Source organism: Triticum aestivum, chromosome 5A (assembly GCF_018294505.1).
Source record: "Triticum aestivum cultivar Chinese Spring chromosome 5A, IWGSC CS RefSeq v2.1, whole genome shotgun sequence".
Classification (NCBI taxonomy): Eukaryota; Viridiplantae; Streptophyta; class Magnoliopsida; order Poales; family Poaceae; genus Triticum; species Triticum aestivum.
The window spans coordinates 161,269,563-161,281,642 of record NC_057806.1 but is presented as its reverse complement, the minus strand read 5'-3'; positions in this window follow the sequence as shown (position 1 = coordinate 161,281,642).

Below are 12,080 nucleotides of genomic sequence, written 5' to 3'. Positions count from 1 at the left end.
CGGTGCTCTCCGACGCCGCCCCCGTGGCCTGTTTCGCGGACGCCACCGCGTCCAGAGGTCGCCGCCGACGACCTCGCCGGTCTGACGAGTGGGCCCCGTCGGCAGGTGATTAGCTTAGTGCTAATCACCGTTAACTAACCCCCCCTGACACTGACAGTGGGCCCCAGCGCCACTAACTTTTAATTAGAATTAAATTAACCCTCTGTCTAACCCCCTGTCACTGACGTGTGGGCCCCACACGTCAGGTTTGACCCCAGCCAGCCGCAGCTGACCGCTGACGTCGTGCTGACGTCATGCTGGCGCAATATATGATTTCTGGATTTAAATTTAATCAGAAAATTCCAGAAATTGTTTTAAACTTCAAAAATTCATAACAATTCAACCGTAGCTCAGATTAAAATAATTTATATATGAAAAATTATCAGAAAAATGCAATCTTTCCATCTGTACTAGTTTCATGCATGACAAACCAACTTATACATGCTAAATATGAGAAAACACATTATGGCATATATAGGAGCTTAACTTGGAGATGCATTTGAACTTTTGGTTCAAATGGACTTCAAACCAAATGATTACTAGTTGCATTAGCTCAAACATCATCACATCTACATGCCATGTTCATGCATCATATTGTTGCATATGATTGTGTTTTGATTGCCGACACTTTTCCTTCTCGATAGGTCCTGCTCCGGAGTCTGTTCCAGAGTGCCTATCTATGAAGCAGTGCCTTCCTTGCTGATCTACCAGGCAAGCACACCCCCTTGTTCATTTCGATAAAACCCTACTCTCTCGCTCCTGCTCTCAGTTATTGCATTAGGACAACAACGGTTCATCTGCTACTTTGTGCTGCGGTAGTTGAACCCATTCCTCTGCATGACCTGTCATTGCCACAGTAAATAGTTGAAACCCACTAGCATGTGTAGGAGTTGATTGAAGCCATTGTTGTGTTCCTACCATGCTATGCCTGCTATTGCTTAGAGTTGTGTTAGGTCTGGTTCATTGGGAATGAATTGGAGTGTTACGATATGTTCTGATGCTGAGAGTGAAGTGTGTGAACACGATTTGGTAAAGGTAGCGGTGAGAGGCCATGTAGGAGTACATGGTGGGTTGTCTCACTGGAACCGTCCTTAAGCACTGAGTTCTATGTATGTTGTCCAATGACTCGATACTACCACACATTGGGTTCCGGTAACTCGACCCCTCTCGACTTATTAACCAACTTGGTCTCTGTCCAGGAGTCGCAACTAGTTTCTGGTGTTTGTAGGTAGTGCTATTTTTCTACCAAGTGGCACCCGGCAGGGTGGGCTTGGGACAGACTAGGCACATGTGGCCTGGTGTACCGAGTGGCACCCGGATGGTGGGCTCGGGAACCCTGTACACATCGTTTGGGGCCGTAAGCGACACCCCGGCCGGATCTCCTTGCGGGTGGAACCCGAATAGGCGATAAACCTGGACTAGAGTCTTGTGTGGTTAGTCAGGTCGTGGCCGACACCCTCGCCAGGCTTCCGCTTGAAGGTTGCCGAGATACATGACGTGTACATGGCGGTAAGTGGCGAGAGCATGTGTGAAGAAGTACACCCCTGCAGGGTTAACATGATCTATTCGAATAGCCGGGTCCGCGGTTATGGGCTTCTTGGATGCTTACATGGTACATAGACAACCTGAAGTGGATACTCTAAAATGCTCAAGACAAGTGTGAGTGCTATGGATGGCCTTCTCGTAGGGAGACGGGGATGAACCCATAGTAGTGTATTGTATGGTGATTAGTGGACTCGTGTACGTTGTCTCACCTCCAGAGTTTCTGGTAGTCGTAGAACAGGATAGCCACAGAGTCAAAGCTGGCTTGCTGCAACTAAACCCCACATTACCCTCTTGATACAAATGCATGTATGATAGGATCTGATGTAAGTCTTGCTGAGTACCCTTTGTACTCATGCTGCTTTATTTATGTTTTTGCAGCGGAGACTTCGGTCTTACTAGTGTTCTCGTGGACTTCGACTAGTAGCTAGTACCTCAGCTACGATCTTGATCGGATGTTGTAGATAGTCAGGCTCTTCAGCCTTTTTCATTTGTAGATGTCTGTACCCAGACATGTAATGCTTCCGCTTGTTGCTTGTATGCTCTGTATGATGGGTTTTGTGACCCCTGTTTGCAATAAATGCTATGATGGCTCTTCTGAGCCTTTATCTATATGATTGTTGAGTTATGCTGTGATGCCAGTTGTACAGCACATACTTGCATGTTATGCGTACGTGTAATGTGTATTGCTATGTGTGGGATCTGACTATCTAGTTGTTTATTCTTAGTAGCCTCTCTTACCGGGAAATGTCTCCTAGTGCTTCCACTGAGCCCTGGTAGCTTGCTACTGCTCCGGAACACTTAGGCAGGCCGGCATGTGTCCTTCTTCGATCCTGTGTCTGTCCCTTCGGGGAAATTTCACGCGATGAATACCGGAGTCCTGCTAGCCCGCTACAGCCCGGTTCACCGGAGTCCTGTTAGCCCAGTGCTACAGCCTGGATTCACTCGTTGATGACCGACACGTTCGATGCTGGGTCATGGATGCCTGTCCCTGTAAGTTAGTGCCACTTTGGGTTTACGACTAGCCATGTCAGCCCGGGCTCCTTATCATATGGATGCTAGCGACACCGTCATATACGTGTGCCAAAAGGCGCAAACGGTCCCGGGCAAAGGTAAGGCGACACCCGTGGGGATACCGTGCGTGAGGCCGCAAAGTGATATGAGGTGTTACATGCTAGATCGATGTGGCATTGAGTCGGGGTCCTGACATTAGATCTTTTAGAGCACGGTGGTGGATTTGTTTTAAAGAAACTATTAATCTCTCACGCTTCACTTAAATTATTTTGAGAGTCTCTTAATAGCATGGTAATTTGCTTAATAATAATATGCTTGGTATTCAGGATTTGTGAAACTTTCTTTTGAGTGTGTTGAATACTAAGAAAAGATTGAAGCATGATAATTGTTTTGAGATATGGAGGTGATAATATTAAAGTCATGCTAGTTGAGTAGTTGTGAATTTAAAGAATACTTGTGTTGAACTTTGTGATTCCCGTAGCATGCACGTATGGTGAACTGTTATGTGATGAAGTCGGAGCATGATTTATTTATTGATTGTCTTCCTTATGAGCGGCGGTCGGGGACGAGCGATGGTCTTTTCCTACCAATCTATCCCCCTAGGAGCATGCACGTAGTACTTTGCTTTGATAAATTCTAGATTTTTGCAATAAGTATATGAGTTCTTTATGACTAATGCTGAGTCCATGGATCATACGCACTGTCACCCTTCCACCTTTGCTAGCCTCTCTAATACCGCGCACCTTTCGCCGGTATCATACACCTACCATATACCTTCCTCAAAACAGCCACCATACCTACCTATTATGGCATTTACATAGCCATTCCGAGATATATTGCCATGCAACTTTCCACCATCTAGTTCATCATGACACATTCATCATTGTCATATTGCTTAGCATGATCATGTAGTTGACATAGTATTTGTGGCAAAGCCACCGTTCATAATTTTTCATACTTGTCACTCTTGATTCATTGCATATCCCGGTACACCGCCGGAGGCATCCATATAGAGTCATACTTTGTTTTAGTATCGAGTTGTAATCATTGAGTTGTAAATAAATAGAAGTGTGATGATTATCATTTAATAGAGCATTGTCCCAAAAAAAGGCCAAAGAAAAAAAAGAAGGCCCCAAAAAAAGGGGAATAAATAAAAAGGGGCAATGCTACTATCCTTTTTCCACACTTGTGCTTCAAAGTAGCACCATGATATAGCGTGTCTCATATATTGTGCTTCAAAGTAGCACCATGTTCTTCATATAGGGAGTCTCATATGTTGTCACTTTCATATACTAGTGGGAATTTTACATTATAGAACTTGGCTTGTATATTCCAATGATGGGCTTCCTCAAATTGCCCTAGGTCTTCGTGAGCAAGCAATTTGGATGCACACGCACTAGTTTCTTTTGTTGAGCTTTCATACATTTATAGCTCTAGTGCATCCGTTGCATGGCAATCCCTACTCACTCACATTGATATCTATTGATGGGCATCTCCATAGCCCATTGATACGCCTAGTTGATGTGAGACTATCTTCTCCTTTTTGTCTTCTCCACAACTACCATTCTATTCCACCTATAGTGCTATGTCCATGGCTCACGCTCATGTATTGCGTGAAGATTCAAAAAGTTTTGAAAAAGTTAGAGTATGAAACAATAGCTTGGCTTGTTATCGGGGTTGTGCATGATTTAATACTTTGTGTGGTGAAGATAGAGCATAGCCAGACTATATGATTTTGTAGGGATAACTTTCTTTGGCCATGTTATTTTGAGAAGACATAATTGCTTTGTTAGTATGCTTGAAGTATTATTATTTTTATGTCAATATAAACTTTTGTCTTGAATCTGTCTAATCTGAATATTCATACCACAATTAAGAAGATTTGCATTGAAATTATGCCAAGTAGCACTCCGCATCAAAAATTCTCTTTTTATCATTTACCTACTCGAGGACGAGCAGGAATTAAGCTTGGGGATGCCTGATACGTCTCCAATGTATCTATAATTTTTGATTGCTCCATGCTATATTATCTACTGTTTTGGACTATATTGGGCTTTATTTTCCACTTTTATATTATTTTTGGGACTAACCTATTAACCGGAGGCCCAGCCCAGAATTGCAGTTTTTTTGCCTATTTCAGTGTTTCGGAGAAACAGAATATCAAACGGAGTCCAAACGGAATAAAATCTTTGGGAACGTGATTTTCTCACCGAACGTGATCCAGGAGGGCCCCCCTAGGGCGCGCCCCTTCCTCGTGGGCCCCTCGGTGCTCCACCGACGTACTCCTCCCTCCTATATATACCTACGTACCCCCAAACGATCAAAACAGGAGCCAAAAACCTAATTCCACCGCCGCAAATTTCTGTATCCACGAGATCCCATCTTGGGGCCTGTTCCGGAGCTCCACCGGAAGAGGGCCGTCATCACGGAGGGCTTCTACATCATCCTAGCCCCTCCGATGAAGTGTGAGTAGTTTACCTCAGACCTTCGGGTCCATAGTTAGTAGCTAGATGGCTTCTTCTCTCTCTTTGAATATCAATACAAAGTTCTCCCCCTCTCTTGTGGAGATCTATTCGATGTAATCTTCTTTTTGCGGTGTGTTTGTTGAGATCGATGAATTGTGGGTTTATGATCAAGTCTATCTATGAATAATATTTGAATCTTCTCTGAATTCTTTTATGTATGATTGGTTATCTTTGCAAGTCTCTTCGAATTATCCGTTTGGTTTGGCCAACTAGATTGGTAGTTCTTGCCATGGGAGAAGTGCTTAGCTTTGGGTTCGATCTTGCGGTGTCCTTTCGCAGTGACAGAAGGGGCAGCAAGGCACGTATTGCATTGTTTCCATCGAGGATAACAAGATGGGGTTTATTTCATATTGCATGAATTTATCTCTCTGCATCATGTCATCTTGCTTAAGGCGTTACTCTGCTTTTAACTTAATACTCTAGATGCTTGCTGGATAGCAGTCGATGAGTGGAGTAATAGCAGTAGATGCATAATCGTTTTGGTCTACTTGTCATGGACGTGATGCCTATATACATGATCATGCCTAGATATTCTCATAACTATGCTCAATTTTGTCAATTGTTCAACAGAATTTGTTCACCCACCGTAGAATACTTATGCTCTTGAGAGAAGCCACTAGTGAAACCTATGGCCCCCGGGTCTATTCTCATCATATCAATCTCCATCACTTTTATCTTGCTTTGCTTTTTTACTTTGCTTTTACTTTTTACTTTGCATCTTTATACCAAAAATACCAAAAATATTATATCTATCAGATCTCACTCTCGTAAGTGACCGTGAAGGGATTGACAACCCCTAATCGCGTTGGTTGCGAGTAGCTATCATTTTGAGCAGGTACGAGGGACTTGAGCATGGCCTCCTACTGGATTGATACCTTGGTTCTCAAAAACTAAGGGAAATACTTACGCTACTCTGCTGCATCATCCCTTCCTCTTCGGGGAAAACCAACGCAAGCTCAAGACGTAGCAGGTATCATCATAGATGTGGTGGGGTCCTATTTCTATGACAAAAAATCATGACAGAAAATGGGCTTTTCGTCCTGGGCGGGCCGAAGACGCAGCTGCATGACATTCTTTGGGCCGTCCATGACGGAAAAAACCATGGTAGAAGCGACGACGAGGAAAATATCGGCGTGTTCCTGGTTATGGTGGGTGGTCGGGGCCGAGTGATGCGCGTTTCTCTCGTACTCGCACGCGAGGCGTTGGGCTCTAACTGAACCCGAGCGAGGCGTTGGGCTCTAACTAAACCCGACTGATTGCACTGCAGGCTACGCGTTACTGAACCCGAGCGATCGATCGATGGCTGTTAACTGAACCCGATCGAGCGATTCCTTTGCTACTGCTGCTAACTGAAGCCGATCAATGTTGCCTCTGGATGAACAGTGAGCATTGCTGGGGGGTTTGGATGAACAGTTCCCGGTGGGGGTGGATGAACAGGACCCCGTGGTGTTGCCTCTGGATGAACAGGACCCCGATTGATCGAGCCGGTTGGGGCTGGATGAACAGGACCCCATGGAGGGTTGGATGAACATGACCACCCCGTGGAGGGCAGGATGAACAGTAGATAGTGGAGGGCTGAATGAACAGTAGCCCGTGGAGGGGTGGTTGAACAGGAGCCCGTGGAGACGGCTATTTGAACAGTATCCGGTGGAGTAGCGCACGGTGGAGGCTGGATGAATAGGACCCCATGGATGAACAGTCGCAGGTGGAGGCTGGAGGAGGTCGAAGGTGGATGAATAGTAGCCCGTGGAGGCTGGAGGGGGACGACGGTGGAGATGAACAGTATCCCGTGGAGTCCCGATTTGCGGTATGCCACACCCCTCCCGATGAACAGGAACCCCGTTTCGACCGTAGCGCTCCAACACAAGTCTATTTCCTCTGTTTTGCGGTACGCCACACCCCTCCCGATCAACAGGACACCCGTTTCGACCGTAGGAGGTCCGTTTCCTCCGTTTTGCGGTACGCCAGACCCCTCCCGATGAACAGGATCCCGTTTCGAACGTGGCCGGTCGAACACAAGGTCGTTTCCTTCGTTCTGCGGTATGCCAGGCCTCATGTCCATTGGCTGTTCTGTCCAAGCCCTCCCGTTGAACACGACGACGCATTCCGTTCCGACCCAGCTGGTTGGATCCCCATGAACACGATGACGATGCAGTTTCTCCCTTCCGACCCAGCCATGTACACGAGCCTTGGCCATACGTATGCGCGAGTAGGTGTTCGAGACCCTGCCCGTATGTACGTATGTGGCCGTATTTTCTTTCTTGCACACTGGCCGCTGTACATACGTGTACATGCTACGTGCGCGCCTCTACTACGACACGTGCACGCCTCTACATCGACCAGTATGTACGTACACGTTCGCGACCAGAACGACAACGCTATGTATGCTTTAACCAGGTGGGTCCCGACTATCAGGCACTTCCTTGCGTGCGAAGATGTAGCTGGTGGGTCCCAGCAGTCAGGGGGCGAATCATATTTTTCTTGCCTAGACGCACTTCCTTGCATGCGAAGATGTAGCTGGTGGGTCCCAGCAGTCAGGGGAAACGTTTTTTTCGTGAAATACGGTGGCTCGTCCGGTGGGTCCCCGCTGTCAGGTGGAGGAATAATTTTTTTGCGCATAATAAGGAGGCGCTTCCCTGCTGCGGCCGTGGACCCAGCTGTCAGCATCTCCACATATAGTCCATGTCCGATGGAAGTCGTTCCTTGACCACGTTGACCATGCCGCGCTGAGAGCACCAGTGCGATGGACGACGGCGAGGCCTAGGAAGGGGACGACGCGGAGCCCATGCGGAGAGGAGTACGAGGGTTCACTGGTTCAGCTGCGGTGTGAGGCTGCCGTCGCCGCAGAATAACAGGGGTGTGGATGAGTAGAGGGATGGCATGGCCAGCGGTGGGAGTAGTAGGGGCGGTGAGGCCTCCGCGGCATCACAGCCGGCCACGGCAGGCAGGAGCACGCAACACGACCAGCGTTGCTTTGGGTGGATGGAGCAAGAAGACCAGAGGTTGAAGAAGCACTACAGCCATTGGATGGACATCGTACGGTCACTACAGCTAGAATCGTTTATATTGACTAAGTTGACAAAGCCCTTGGTACGCGTCAACTTAGTAGGCCCACAGGTCAGCCTCCGAAACGGTGCGCCTAGATGTCAGGGGGAGGAATCATTTTTTGGGCGGCTGAAGCAAGAATATCCGAGATTGAAGAAGAAGCACGACATCCGTTGGATGGACATACAACGGCCAGAGCTGCCAGAACCGTGTGTTGTTGACAAAGCCTTGCATACGCGTCAACTTAGTTTTTTTAGGGGACGCGTCAACTTAGAAGGCCCACAAGTGTGTGGAAGAGAACATATAGCCCATTTGCGATTTGTAAGAATGTACAGCCCATTTTTTTAATTCTAATGGTATTTACAACAACCCATTACAATTTGTTAAAAGTACAACCCATTTTCTAGCTAGGACAACGATTAATAATTTCAACCAACCACTCAAAACAGAATTCAAAAAAATCCCACATTTTTATGGGATCCGAAATATTTTTATCCGAAATTTCTAGTCAGATTAAATATAATTTCAAAATAAAGTTGTATTACGTTAAAATCCAACGAAATATTGCGCGCGCAACAAGTAATGAAATTAAAATTTTCAAATTCGAAAAATAATATAATTTTTAAACTAATTACGCGTTTGGTGCATTTTTTATAGTTACTGCCCAGTTATTATAATTACATCCCATTTATTATTTCTTAAAGTCCATTTTCTTGTTAAGCCTAATGCATACCTCCTAGGAAAGTTTGCAGCCCAGCGGGGCGGAGAATAACAAGTTGACCCGGATATTGTGTACAATTGTCGGCCCAGTTGCATTATTGATGTTGAAAAAAATGTCTGTGTAGTACAGTACAACCTAACTTGGTTACTCAGCCCACATTCAGCGACGCCGGAAAGGCCCAAACAAGGCTTCTTTACAACTTTTTGAAGTCACTGATCTCAATTAATAACTTAAGCAAAAAGTTAGATTACAGTGGAACCTAATTAAAAGTTGTCACGAGCAAAGAAATAATTCAACGGGTCCCACTTGTGCGTGTGTGTGTGTGTGAGAGAGAGAGAGAGAGACCCATCGGTCAATGCTCGTAAATACATCTTTCAGCCATATGCATTGCTGATGCTTAGTAAAAACTTATATAGTTGACACAATCATATAGTACATCATAGCACACTGAACTTGCATACAAAAATTTCACGCAGGCGGCACAATCAGGATAGAAGCAGTTGATCGCTATGGGTAGGGCTATGTTGAAACCAATAAACTCGTACATAACGGTTCATCCCTTGAATGTTGTGCAAAGAAAACAGACAGACAACACAATAAGTTCTGCTAGCACATTAAGTTGACGTACAACCCTTTCTAAAAAAAGTTCAGGTACAAAATTAGAACAGGTCACAAACAAATGTACTGGCACATCAGTGCTTCACAACCATAACTCGGATTTAACTAGTATCTGACAAGATTCAGTTGTTACCTCAAATTAGAGCACATCCAGGCAACCAACCCTGCCTCTTCTCCCAAAGAAGCAGTGGCCTCCGCCGCGCGATGGAGTAGGCCATGTGCCATCCATCGTTCCGAGAAACACGGGGAAAGTCTAACATTGACTCCTATAATGGACATCATCGACGGACCCTGGCACCAGCGGCGGTGGCAGGACTTCGATTGATGGATTGACCTCTTCTTCGACATGCACGAACACTCGATACAGGTACATCCCTAACGTGGTCTGTAGCGGCCTTGGTGGTGACGAATCGTACAACCCCGGTTCATGCACTAGTATCTCAACACCAATCACCTTCGGTATGGTGGACGGCTTCTTCATCCATGCCATAACCGTCAGAGCCCAGCTGTCTGGTGGAACAAACATACTTACGAGCTCACCTCCAAGGTCGTTGATAACCTCATTCATGGACTCACTGTTCCAAGCACGTCAAGTCATGCTGTGGAAGGTAAGCTTTGTTAAAAACTCAAGCTTATAGGGCACCGAGACCCATCCTGGGTGCCACCGATCAAAGCTCACCAGCGCGCCTTCACAGAACAAACGCCGGGAAGATTCGAACACACGACTGCAGTCAAAAGTTGTCCGGAACCTGACGAAGAAATCCTCTGGTGGCGGACAGACTTCGATGAGCAAGCCACTTATTTGGATGTCGTGTGCAATGCCAAGAGCTTTGACAAGGTCTTCCGATGAGATGGGAGGTCGGTCGCTGTTGATGGTTACCATCAGCACTTTGCCGGCAAATTGGTCGTCAAGCGCCGCCATGCCACTATTGACCAACAGCACGCAGCAACCGAAGGCAGGACGGACCTCGCTGATAGTGAGCTTGAGTACAAGGAGTACAGGAGGGGGATTTGGGGGAACTGGAGTAGGAATCGAGATTCCAGAGGTGGGGGAGGGGCAAGAGATTGGGGATGAAAAGGTAGCTGGAATTTCGAACAAGCGCCAATATGCTCTTGGCGCGCAAGCGCACGAAAACACCGGTGGCACCCACATGTCGGCCTAAGAGTCCTTATTCTTTCTTTTTTGGAGAGCCCGACCTTTTTTTGAGGATCTTTTGAGAGTCCGTCCTGAGAGTCATAATTGACCTGTTTGGCATTGCGTTACTACTCAGCCCATATTCAACAGCACCTCGCTGGCCCAAACAAGTGTACATCATCGAAAAGACACTGAGCTCAAATTATATCACTTGAAAAAAGGAGATACACTCTAAACACTGGAGAATGGTGACGCCCTCATTTAGCCCACCAGTAGTTCGAGACAATAAACAGTTGTAAACAACGATATATACAACATTCAAACACTGACTAGTGACTACTACTGACATAAATAGCAAGACATGATAGTTCATAAGAAGTCTTGCTACACCACCAAAACGCACCCATCTGCAGCACTCAGACTGTCATGATCCAGATGAGAATGACATTCTAAATAGAGGAAACTATTACATAGTAAGAGTGACATAGACGAGGATGTCCAAATGACAAGGAATATGCATAACAAAAGAAAGAACTACCCATCCAGAACAAGCAGCAAAGACAACAAAGTCATTCAAAAAGATGATCCAACACCATCATAATTTGCAGCCCCGCTTCAGCGACCAATGATCTGGAGACACCAGTACTCCACCCTTTCGACGCAACAGGCCAATTACCTATCAACATGAAGGCTTGAACCACATCACTGCCTATCGTAATTGAGACATGCAAGGATCAAAGTTAATCTGGATGCCTTTGTCATTCTCACCTTCTTTTGGCTGCAGGTTGTATCATTGACAATCAGGGGAGTTTGCTCCCGATCTCCTAGGGCTCGCCATGTAGACACAGTTTTCCATAGCAAATAGAGGCTCTCTGCCATCAAGGTCCTTGCAACGGTGATGTCCTGGTTAATCGGATAATTGAGTCCGAGAAACAGAGAGTGTGAACCAAGGCTATTTACCCGCCTCCAACTGAAAAATCTTGAAGGCCCCAACAAGCTGGTATCCTGCTCATAGACGTAACAGCCACTGTCCGGATACTCACGTATTTCACGGTGCTTGTATACAATGTGGTTTTTGCAATATAAATTTTCCGACTCATGTGTCAGAATAATCATTAGTCTTTTGACGTTGTCTGATCGAGCGAGGAACCAGTTCTGCTTCCCTGTTTTTGGCAAAGGTGGTGTGATTACAAAGGGCAGTAACTGTAGGGACACTGCATCATATGAAAAAGGACATGCATTGTTCATGTAAGATCAGCATTGTTCAGAGTATGAGTAGGATAATGCAAGAAATAGCATTGATATGTCCCTGTTGGAACTGGGAGGAAAATACAGGGAAATGTATATTAGGTTCGAAAATATAGAAGTGCCATGCATGGTTATACTCATGTTATCTCGCAATCGATTCTTCACAGGAAACTACCATGTCATGCATGTTATG